The sequence below is a fragment of the Rhinolophus sinicus genome, chromosome 3 (assembly GCF_057876585.1).
Source record: "Rhinolophus sinicus isolate RSI-liver-muscle chromosome 3, RSI-T2T, whole genome shotgun sequence".
Taxonomy (NCBI): Eukaryota; Metazoa; Chordata; class Mammalia; order Chiroptera; family Rhinolophidae; genus Rhinolophus; species Rhinolophus sinicus.
The window spans coordinates 44,168,218-44,180,243 of record NC_142503.1 but is presented as its reverse complement, the minus strand read 5'-3'; the positions used below and the strand labels follow the sequence as shown (position 1 = coordinate 44,180,243).

Sequence of the window (12,026 nt, the reverse complement as noted above, 5' to 3'; positions counted from 1 at the left end):
CTCTGGTGACTCATCAGCCTTCACAGTTGCCAGGAGTTATCTCTAGCTCTCGTCAGGCAGCCAGTCACTGCCAGGCAGAGGGAAACCTCCCTGCAAGCTCCTTTTCAAGGACGTTCTGGATCTGAGGAAGGAGCTGGTTTGGACCCATCAGTTAGGTGACACGATGGATTATGCTGCACCCCGTGGGATGGTGATTCTGAGGGCATGATAACCTGACCAGGTTGTCACAGGCCCCTAATCTTCCAGCCTAAGTTACATGCATTGAGCAGTATGAGTGGTGAGTATAGGGTTCTTTAAAAACAGGTAGAGACCCATTTCTTTGGGAAGCATGGCTGTTTGGCCAAGTAAGTGAGGACCCACTGTTAAAAGGGTTTACACACTTCAAGTGCCATATAGGGTTGATCCCATGTACCAGTTCCCAGAATTGAGTTCTTTGTTGGGAGCAAAAGCCTTGGAAGGTTTTTTAGCTGAAAGTGCCACTAGCAATAGTTTGGGGAAATGTCCCCACCTCCACACTCTTACTTCTTTGCCCATTCCTGACCATTCCTATTTACAGGCCTACCTCTTCCAAGGCAGGGCTCCTGCTGACTAAAGAAACTAGGAGTAGACAATTAAGGATGGTTTTTCATGATGTCAGTTCTTCTAAAATGTTTGCTTCTCTGCAAAAGATTCCTAAAACACCAACGTCCTAGCCTCGAATTTAGCAGAGCAGAAGTGTTTCTTTGGATTGCTGAAAGGAGTAGCACGTGAGAGAATCCATGTTGGCTAGTAACACATTCTGAGCATCCACTATGGGAGTAACATCATGTTAGGAGCTGTGAGACATCACAAGTGACAATCCAATTTTAATTATCTGATGAGGAATAGGAGTTGTGTAGTCTAAAAACAAACAGAGTTTATAGAGCACTTTCATATAAATTGTACTATTTGTTACAACCAACCTGTAAGGTAAAAAATTGTCTTCTACATTTTGTAGATGAGAGAAATGAATCTTAGAGAGGGTAAGATAATTTTTCAAAATTAAATAGCTGTCTAGAAGTTGATTTGCAATAAAGCTCAGGGGTCAGAGTCTTTTCTCTTCATGAGAGTGCCCAACACCACTTCAACCCCTCTAGAGTTAGGGAGGAAGGGGAGACACCTCTTCCCAGAATCTTTACCTCTTGTCCTAGAAGAGTCCTGAGTGCATGCATCTGGTTGACTGGGAGCCATCCCCATGACCTTCCTCTTCCTGCCATGGCCCCTCTTTCTCCAAAGGGCTCAGAGTCTTCTAGGGCAAAGCTCATGACCTTTAACAACACAGCCTACCCCTGCCAAAAAAAGAAAAAAAAAATGTACCCCTTGTCCTCCAAGGACTTCATTTGATTTAGCTATACTCCCTTCTCTGCTTAAAGGATAAAGAAGTAGAGTTCCTGGTATGCAAGGGATGAGTCACACATGACAGAGCCTACACTATACCTTGCGCTGGAGCCATTTTCACCAGTTACATTTTTGGTACAGTCTAAATTATTTATCAAGGACTGCCTTGTCTTGCCCATTGATCACCTCTCCATAAGCATTCCAGATATGAATTGTGTTTTATTCTTTCTTATTGCTCTAGCTCCTAGCAGAGCTTCGTATACAGTGTTTGATTATGATTTTTAGAATAACCCAGGGATATTAAGGAAAAGCCTGGAAAACTTCACTTTCTATAAGAAAGCAACCTCCAGTATGCTCTTTGGTGGGAGTAGCAGAGCATGGACTATACTCTTCCCTTGGGAATTCAGTGGCCGTAGATGGGTCACCGAGCTTGGAGTGAAAGAAGGTCTCAGAGGAAGGTTCAGCTACACCACCTCCCTGGAGTTTCATCCCCTCACGCTTCTTACCCAGCCTCGGCTTGGTTAATTCTATCAGGCTCTGGACCAATAGAGGCTCAAAGATGCAAATGCCCGCTCCACTCTCACCCAAGAGGTGCTAGATCTATAGATCTGAGTGGAGCCCAGCCATGTGCATTTGGAAAGGCACTCCAGATGAGTGTGACTCAAGTGACCTCCATACTACAGTTTGAGAAAACATTGTATTAAACAGAGATTACATGCAGGGCAATGGGTACCATTCCCAAGGGAATCTCAAATCGGAGTCATGACCAGTCTGGTCATACCTCAGCAGGAAATCTAGAAAAGCATTTCTGGGTGACACCAGGACAATTATAATGGAATGACTATTCTGGCCCATCCCAGGGTCACAGTGCATGGCCTGGGACACACCTGGCCTTCTCCAGTTTAGGTGAGAATGTACTCACCTCCTCCCCTACCCAACATATTTATTGCTTTCTGTGTGTCTCTCGATGTGTTGGGTATTTCACGTGGGTTACTTCGTCTTTACAGTAACTCTATAGGTTATTCCTCCTTAGCGATGATAAAACTGAGGTCCAGAGAGGTTCTTAACCTCTAAACACAATGTGAGAGTGGCTGAGCTGGGATATGCATCCAACCAGTTGGTCCTACGGACCATCCATTCTCCCACCACTATACTGTACTTTCTTGCATATAAATCGAACAGTTCTGGGATTGGGGAGGAAGGCAGCTCAGTGGGGCTTCTTTCTAAAGACATTCCTCCTCCTACCAACTTTGCATTTCCATTTTGTGATGTACCTGAAATATTTCTCTTCTGTGGACATTTGTTCAAAGGACTAAAATAAAAGCTAAGTGGGAAGTCTGGGGGTTAGAGGGGAGCTGGGACATTTACACGCAGGGCTGGATGAGCCTGCCCGTCTGCCATGAAATTTGCCCTTTGCCCTGCACACCAGCCTGACCTCGGGGAACACAGGCATCCCCTTGCCAGGGCCGACCAGGGCAAGGGTTAGTGGGAACACAAGTTTGGACCACCTCATATCCTGAATATCTTGGTTTTGGTAGGATCTGACCTGTTTTATCCTGTACGTAACATTTGTCTCTGTATCCAAGTTAGAAAGGGGAGAGAACAGAAATGAAGGATCTGCAGAAAATTCAACAACTATTAGGAATTGGTGAAAACTCTATAAGACAAACCCACAAGCTATATATTTGTTCTACGTAAACTAGTACATTTATAAATAAACAAATAATATTACAAGTTAATAACATGTTGGTATTTTTTTTCCCTACAAAATCCAACACAGAGAACATAGAGTTTGGGTTAGACATACAAGGATTCCCATTCTGCTTCTGCCTCTTTCTTGAGCAAGTTAGTTAACCTCTGAGTCTTCATTTCTCAAGTTTTAATTATGGACCATAATATCTGCTTGAAAGGGTGAGAAGTGATGATTAGAAATAATGTATGCAGGAGAGGCTCTCAGTAAATGGTAGCTAATATTATGATTAGTACTCTAGAACTTATTTCCAAAGTTAATGGAGTATTTGAAAGCTATAGACTTCTGGTCCTTAAGATTTCAAAAATAATAATACAGAGTTTTAATTGGCAACTTCTTTCTTCTGTGAACTCAAAGCACTTTACAAGTCAATAGAAGTTTCGCATCTATTTTTCCATTCAATCCTCATAACAATCTTGTGATATAAGGTAGGTATTATGTTCTTCATTTTACAAGTGGCTGTGTTAAAGATTAGCAAGATTAAATGGTTTACCCTTAACATTTTTAAAGAGAAAACCTGAGACTCACACACCAGTCATCTGAAACTAAATTCAGAGTTCATGCTACCTGACCATACTAGAACTGATGTCATTCATCTTCGAAGTGCCCACGCTGTTATCTTCTCTCATATTCAATTATTAGAGAATTGTATCCCAGAGACAGAAAGAAAGTTTATTTGCATCATACAGAAAATCAGCAAGAGGAGTGGGAATTTTTAAAAAGAGACCTCAGTACCTAACAAATAGAATGGCCCAAGGAGGTCATGAGAAGGCATGGACACTGCTACTCGCTCTCTGTGCAACTTGGACACGTTACCAAACCTTATTAGGTTGAAGTTTCCCAAGTTCTGAATTGAGAATAACAGTATCCACTTCCTAGTGTTGCTGCGGTGATTAAATTAGACACTAGATGAGCACCTGGCAAATAGATGCTCTATAGACGTGGGTTTCCTCTACCACATGTATTAGGTTCACAAAAGTCTTCTTGGCAAAATCTGGTAACAAAAGGCCTGGAGTCATGAATCCTTCTCATGCCCATAAAACAGGCATAGTGTGTACTTGGCAGGGATGGCCGAGCATCTCGGCAGTTCTTGGCCTCAGCTGTCCTGAAGAAGAGCTGTTCTTGGTGGGGCCAATGAAAATACTTTGGCCTCTGTAAGTAAGTTGAGTCCTGCCCTTTGCCGTGTAAGGGTAATTGCCAGGAAGGATGCTAATGTGATCCAAACATTGTAGTGGTTTGTCTGCTCTGGATGACTTGGATGCTGATAACTAATAGATAGACAAGCATTAAAGTTCAAGCTTAAGGTGAACATGTGCTTGCTTAAGAACAAGACTGGGACCATTAGCTCACAGCATGAAGACTACCAAGACTCCATGAAATGATCACAACCCTCACTTGCAATTTCCCTCAGAGCAACGATGAGTCCTGAGTCCCATGACCAACTGTCGCAGCCTCCTTCCCCTGGCCCTATTTGTATTCTACCTGCAGTTATTCAGGGGGTCAGTTCTCAGATGTGGGAGGGGAAAATTCATTTATTTTGAAGGAGGCAAACCTTTCCTATTATTGTTCATTTCTTCTTGGCAGACAAGGTAATTGAGGAAACTAACGTTTTAACTGTCTCTATGACTGTATGTGCATGGGTATATGTGGAAACTCACCAGCTAACCATGAAGGAATATTGTTTTCATAATTGTCTTCTTCCATTCAACAATGATATAGAGCACCTCATGAAGGTCCACTTCTGTGAGGATTATTAGCAAAGCCAGCTTTCTAAAGGCCAGGCTGTGGCTATGGCTCTCTACTTGGATCATTTACTACTCAGTCTATGAGTTTGACCCTGGTGTCTTGGCTTGTAAAATTTGAGTTCTTGCAATGTTCTACCCACCTCATACTGATGGGAAAACATCCAGTTGTTTGTGTTTTGGTTTGACTTTAGTAAATTCTAATTCAATGTTAGTATCTCAAATAAAAATGGCACTCAAATGATGGACAAACTCTGGACTACCTTAACTGTAGGAAGAACTCAGTAGGCCCAGAAGAACCTTGTTCCCTGTACTCTTTGGATTTGGTCCACTTCTCCATCATAAGAACCATAGCATCTGCCCTCCTTGTCAGCCTCTGGCCCCTTTCGTTTTCTAGGATCAGCCTAGGAGGTGTCCACAGCTATGTCCTGCTCCTGAGGTCCTTCGTCATCTCTAAATCCCTCTATAATATGCACTTTCTGGGATGGGATGGGGGTTGCTAAAAGCCTGATCCATAGTGTGATAGTTTTTCATTGCTGCTATGACAAAGTAAAACAAACCTACTGGTTTAAAACAAGACAAATTTATTATTTAACAGTTCTTGAGACTAGAAGTTGCACTAGGTTAAATTCAAGGTTTGGTAAAGCTGCCTTCCTTCTAGAGGTGCTAGGGAAGAATTTGTTTCCTTGCTTTTTCAAGCTTGTAGGGGCCCACATCACTTGGCTCATCGTCCCCATCTTCAAAGTCAGCAAATCTGGTCCAGTCCTTTTCATGCTGCCATTTCTCTGCTTCTCTCTCTTCTACCTCCCTCTTTTACATATAAAGACTCATGATTACGTTGGTCTCAGCTGGATAGGATAATGTCCCCATCTCAAGGTCAACTGATTAACAACTTTAATTTCCCTTTGCCCCATACTCTAACATATTCCTGGGGATTAAACTGTGGACATGTGGAGGATCATTATTCTGCCTACCACACACCATCCCCCTTTTTCCACATGGCAGAGGATGGACAGGACCTTTGCTAAAAGTAGGCCTGGTCAGGTGCTGGGCTTATAGCAGCCTCACCCACTGAACTGCCTCCTCCTGGCCATTTGGTAAATGTTTGTGATCAGCCTCCCTTGGCAGCCTTCCCAGGCATGTGATCTGAATCAACTTTCAGGGATCTCAATGTCCTCTCCCTTTTAGCTGACACAAGCTCTGTGTTCTCAGTCATCACCCTGTGACCAGTTCACCAAACTCCACTTTGGATGGAAATTTCACTTTGGATGGAAATTTCACTTTGGGGAAACATGGCTGAGTTATGCTTCCTGAGGCTTTAAACCTCTGATTGCTAAGACTAGGCAGAGTGTCAGACCTTGGCCTAGGCCTGGGGCTGCTGGATCTCTGAAGGTTGCATTGAGCTTTCTCACTGGTGCCTGGGCTGGCATATGGCCTAGACCTAGCAGTGTAAGCATTTAATCTTCTGATCCCAGTCCCACCTAAAGAGGGGCATATGACCCAAGCTAGGTGTGGTAGGGACAGTGATGCTTCTGAAACATTCTAAGTCCTTTCTCACACTCCTAGTCACCTGACAGTTAGGCAGGGCCATGTGGCTAGTTCGTGCCCATTAAAGGAGGAGGAAATCATATTCATCACTTCGGGGCTGAAGCAGTGAAAAATCCTTGACTAATTCTCTAGTCAAGCTGTAGGGATAAACAAAATCGTAATTTCCAGATGATGCAGCCTCAAAATGGTAGAGTGTCTATCATCCTGGGTGCCAGTGACACACATTGGACATATAATATGAGCAAGACGCAAACGAGGAGGATGTTGAGCTTTAGATTTGAGATCAGTTGTTACCACAGCATAACCAGCCTATGCTGACTAACATAATAGCCCAATCAGAAGGCTTCCTGAGACTTCCCAGAGCTCTTAGGAAAGACTGCCTCTCTCTTTCTCTGGTACTACAAACACATTTTGAGATATTTGAGCTTGGAACTTCCAACAGCCATCTTACCACTAGGAAGAAAAATGAAGCTACTGAGAAAAGCAGATCCAAGAGGTGAAGAAAAAGAATCGTATTGACCTCATTAGAATCCTTGAATACACTTGGGCACAAAGCTGCTTGACTCTTTGAATCTCTCAGTGATGTGAGAAAGATGTTCCCATTATTGCTTAAGCTGATTTGAATGGCTTTTCTGTCCTTTGCAATGACAAGAATTCTTCCAACCACAGCCCTTTATTCTGACCAACTCACGTGGCCATCTAGAATTATCTTTTTTCTTCTCATGGACTCTTCCCATAGAAAGCAAGATTCCTGCATATCAGAAGAGGACACGCAACACAATTTGCTGCCCCTAGAGACTATAATTCTTCTATACTGTATACGCATGTCCCCTGTTGAAGTCTAATTACATTCCTCTTTTCCATTTCTTGAGAAGGAAGGGTGTATTCACAGTGAGCAGCACAGAGACAATATAATCATCAAATCACTGAAGGGAAAATTCACAAGTGATTAAAAATACAAAAAGGGAAAAGTGAGTATTGGTGATTTTCACTTACAGAGAAAATGGCACTGCCCTTATTTCACTATAACACTCTCTGCCAGCATTGACTGACCTTCACATGCTTCCCAATTGTTAATTTGGGCCTTTGGGAAAACAACCAGCAGTTCTGAGGTTTCCCCCAGTAGAAATAATGAATGTGCATAGACTCTTCCACAGTCTCTCTTTTGTTCCCTGTCTGAGCCAGGAAGGAGGCACGTAGGAGACCACGGCTTGGAATGAGGCTACCCTCTGTGGCCATGGAACTGTACCAAGATAACAGGTCCACTGAGGGGTCAAACCAACAAAGCTGACCTCTGCTCCATGCTTTCACCAATAGTGCCAAATTCTGACCAGCTGACAAGGCTGGGCTGAGTGAGCCACACTTTGATGTGACCCAAGCCGAACCCCACGCCCCACAATCCTAACATGTGATGCCTCAGAAATCTCCCTGAACTGACCAAATGAAACCTCCAAACTTAGAAGTGGCCAGTGGCATGGAGGCGGCAGACTCAGAATTTCTTCAGCCTTGACCACAACTGTGAGTCAGTGGATAAAACTGAGTCTTCACCAAGCGTCCTTCTGGTACTCAGGAATTCAGCAAGATCTACAGGAGGGATGGCATTTCATTGCACACCGGAAGTCAAGTTCAGGTTTTCAAAAAGCCCATTGTTAACTGATAGCTTTTATTGAGCAGAGAACATATAATCACATTCCTGTGTGAATATATATTACTGACCTGGAAATTATTGTTAGAAGATTGGGAATCTCATTTCTTAGTCATGATGGCCCCTGGTGGAGAGTGTTCAGGCAGTTTTTCCCATCCCACTCACCAAAGCCAGAATACATTAACACATATTTCAAAAAGATTTATTTCTCCATTGTAAGTATTACTCTCTTGGGGTCATGGCTAAATAGTTCCTAACTTGGATGAAAAGAAGTTGAATGCTATTGACAGTATTTCTTTAAATTATACTTCTCACTATTTTTCATAATTATGTTAGCAACATAACCTATTTATTAGGTGTCTAAGTGGCCCCTATGAGAATTATTTTACTTAGAGAATTATAGAATTTCATACGTGGAAGGATTATCTAACCTACATACTCAAATCTTCTCTGCAATATTTGCCACTAACAGTCTTTCACCCTTGAATGCAGCATACTAGCTATGTGACTCATAGATATCGTAACCTCTATGTCTTAATTTTTGTCTTAATGTAGTGAATATTGCTGGAGCCCTGTCACGTCGCCTCCCCCACGTCTGATTTTAGCCGCAGCCCAGAGCAGGCTCACCTTGAACTAATGGTGTCTCACCTCTATTGGGTGCCCCACATATTTCAACATCTGCTCATGACCTTCTCCCAGGCCACTTACCATGCAAGTGCAGCCCAGAAGTAGGGTGGTGCTTCAGCCTTGGGAACAACCCTCAATCAATGGGCACTGCCCTGGGTCAGTGTTGTAGCCTACCCTCCTTCAGGTGAGTGATTCTGGGAGGCTTTCTGCAAGATTCTCAGAGGTCTCTGGATAATAATTACTTATATTGGCTCCTCTTCCTTCCCTGTCTCACTTCCCCCATCCCCTTCTCTCTTTTCTATTACCTGGGATCATCTCCCAAGTAAATGGCTTGCTTTCAAGCCCTTGCCCGTGGCTTTAATTTTGGGGGAACCTAAACTAAATTACAATCTATGCAACTGTGGTGGATAAGAATATGGACTTTAGAAATATACTGCCTGACACTAGCTATGTGACTCATAGATATCTTAACCTCTATGTCTTAATTTTTTTATCTGTCAATTGGAAATAATATTATTACCTACATTTTAGGATTATTACGAGGATTAACTACTTTAAAAGCACTTAAAAGAGTGTCTACCATATCATAAGTGCTATATAAGATTGTTTCTGTATTTAGGTTCGTGTGTACATGAAACAGCAGTTATTGTTTCAGAGCTTTTCCCTATGGTGAGGTGGAATCTGTCGCCCTACAAATTTTATCCTTTAGACAAAAATGGCCAAGAGCTTCAGGTCACAGCAGCTCAGGTGGTTAGAAATGAGGAGACTGGGAAATGAGTTAAGTTTACTGGGGATTCCTACATCACTTGGTATGTCGTCTCTGTGCCTGGCTTTGTTCCAGACACTAAAGCCATTAGAAACAAACATTCTATAGTGATGAAAATAATCTATAGATTATTTTAATAGGTCTGTAAATGAATAGCCGTTCATTGTTAAAAGAACACTAATGAAAATACTATTAAATGCAATAATTTTTACCTTTTCCATTCTTTTGTTTTTAGAATCAGGGTCATAAGTAGCAGAATACAATACCTAGCCTTCTGACAACCTGAGTTTATTATTGTAAATGTTCTTCTGCTGATAACACCTGCCTCCTTTTGATACAGAGCCTAACACTATGTTTAGATTTAATTTGCAAGTATAGAAAGTAAGTTTCAAGGAAGTGATAAAAATCGGAGATTGAGAGACTACAATGGGTATTTGCTGGGGTCACTGGGTGTCAGACTGTTTGTGACCAGAAATACAGGGGGAAAAATGCTAAATTGTAATTGCAGACTCCTACTAGCCGTTTCCTCTCCCACTCCTTTCCCGACATATCCACTCAATTTCCAAGTGCTCTTTACTCCAAGTGTGGTCTGTGGACCAGCAGCATCAACAAGGAGCTCAGTAGACCCACAGAATCTCAGGCCCTACCAGACCTACTGAATCAGCATCTGCATTTCGAAGAGATCCCCAAGTGCTTGCAAAGTGCATTCACATTTAAGAAGCTCTGTCTAAGGAAGGAGGATGTTTGCTGGCTTAGCCAGCTACCAGATCCCCATTTATTGTATTTGCCCACGTCTTCCCAGGTTTGTCTCCAGAATAACTGAAGGCAGAGATTGAAAGTAGAGCAGACTACTTTTTCATGTGGGAAGGAGAGAGGGAGAGAACTGGCACAATAAAAGGACAAAGAGGAAGGGAGAGAGAGGAGAGGAACATTGGGATATAGGGAGAGAGGTATGTAAGGAGAATCTTAGGAAGCTGTGCCTGTGATTTGTTTTTCATTCCTACTTTTCAGCTTCCTCAAGAGACCTTCAGTAAAACCTCCATTTTTATTATTTTTTTTAATTTGGAGAAAATAGTAGAAAGCTGCAAAGGATAATGTTGCCACTATTTATGTACTCACCACCACAATTCATAACTGTTAATAATATTGCATGTTTTCCTAATTTTTTTTTTTTTTTAATAAAGGATTGCTGATAAAGTTGAATGTCCCTGTGTCTTCCCTGGTCCCATTTCCCTCCCCTCTCCCTACAGGCAACTACTGTCATGACTTGCGTCAGTCTACTACATGTATATCTCTAAATGATATAAAGCACTGTTCTGTGTTTTTTTGGTTTTTTTTAAAGATTTTATTGGGGAAGGGGAACAGGACTTTATTGGGAACAGTGTGTACTTCCAGGCCTTTTTTTTTTCCAAGTCAAGTTGTTGTCCTTTCAATCTTAGTTGTGGAGGTTGCAGCTCAGCTCTAGGTCCAGTTGCCGTTTTCTAGTTGCAGGGGGCACAGCCCACCATCCTTTGCGGGAGTCGAACTGGCAACCTTGTGGTTGAGAGGACGCATTCCAGCCAACTGAGCCATCCGGGAGGCAGCTCAGCTCAAGGTGCCGTGTTCAATCTTAGTTGCAGGGGGCGGAGCCCACCATCCCTTGCGGGACTCGAGGGATTGAACTGGCAACCTTGAGGTTGAGAGCCCATTGGCCCATGTGGGAATCGAACCTGCAGCCATCGGAGTTAGGAGCATGGAGCTCTAACGGCCTGAGCCACTGGGCTGGCCCATGTTCTGTGTTTTTTTAATTTACATAATTGTTATATTGTACTAACTATAAATAACATTCTAAAACATTATTTTAAACTCCATTACTATCAAAAAATGTAGGTCTAGCTAATTCATTTTTTTACTCTTATTTTTTTATTGCAGTAAAATATACATAATACATTTTACCATTTAAGTGTGCAATTTGTTAGTATTAAGTATATTCACAATATTGTGTAACCATCACCACTATCTATTTGCAGAACTTTTTCTTCACCTCAAACAGAAACTCTGTACCCATTAAACAATAACTCCCCATTACCCCCTTTCCCTAGCCCCCAGTATCCCCTATTTTACCTTCTGTCTTAGCTCATTTGCTTTTAATTGCTAAACCACATTTTTTCAATGAATACTACACATATTATGTATTCCTCCTTGGGTTATTTTACTGTTAGTTTTCTATTGCTGCCCTAACAAAATTACCACAACTTTAGTGGCTTAAAACAGCAAAACTTTATTACCTTACAGCCTTGTAGTTCCAGTGTCTGACAGGTCTCACTGCGCTAAAATCGAGGTATTGGCCGGGATGCATTCATTTCTGGAGGCTCTAGGAAATAATTCATTTCCTTGTCTTTTCCAGCTTTTAGAGGCTGTTTTCATTACTTGGCCCAGGTCTCCTTCCTCCATCTTTGAAGCCAACAACATAGCATCTCTCTGACTCTGCTTCCATTGTCACATCTTTTTGTCTCTCCGACTCTCCTTTTTTGCTTCCTTTGTTTACTTTTAAGGACCCTCATGATTACATTGGGCCTTCCCAGATAATTCAGGGTGATCCTTCTATCTTAA

General features: G+C 42.2%; 1 long non-coding RNA gene across 2 annotated transcripts in view; it reads left to right on the top strand.

Moving 5' to 3' along the window:
• The window catches only part of LOC141570698 (uncharacterized), a 444,094-nt gene extending 433,392 nt beyond the window's left edge, over nucleotides 1-10,702 (top strand). The window contains exons 7-8 of one of the 2 annotated variants that reach the window (XR_012495109.2): nucleotides 8,597-8,852; nucleotides 10,446-10,702. This is a non-coding gene — a long non-coding RNA (uncharacterized LOC141570698). Of the gene's footprint in view, nucleotides 1-8,596 lie in introns of both variants that reach the window. The other variant, XR_012495106.2, reaches the window with a different exon arrangement.
• The last annotated feature ends 1,324 nt before the right edge of the window (nucleotides 10,703-12,026 follow it).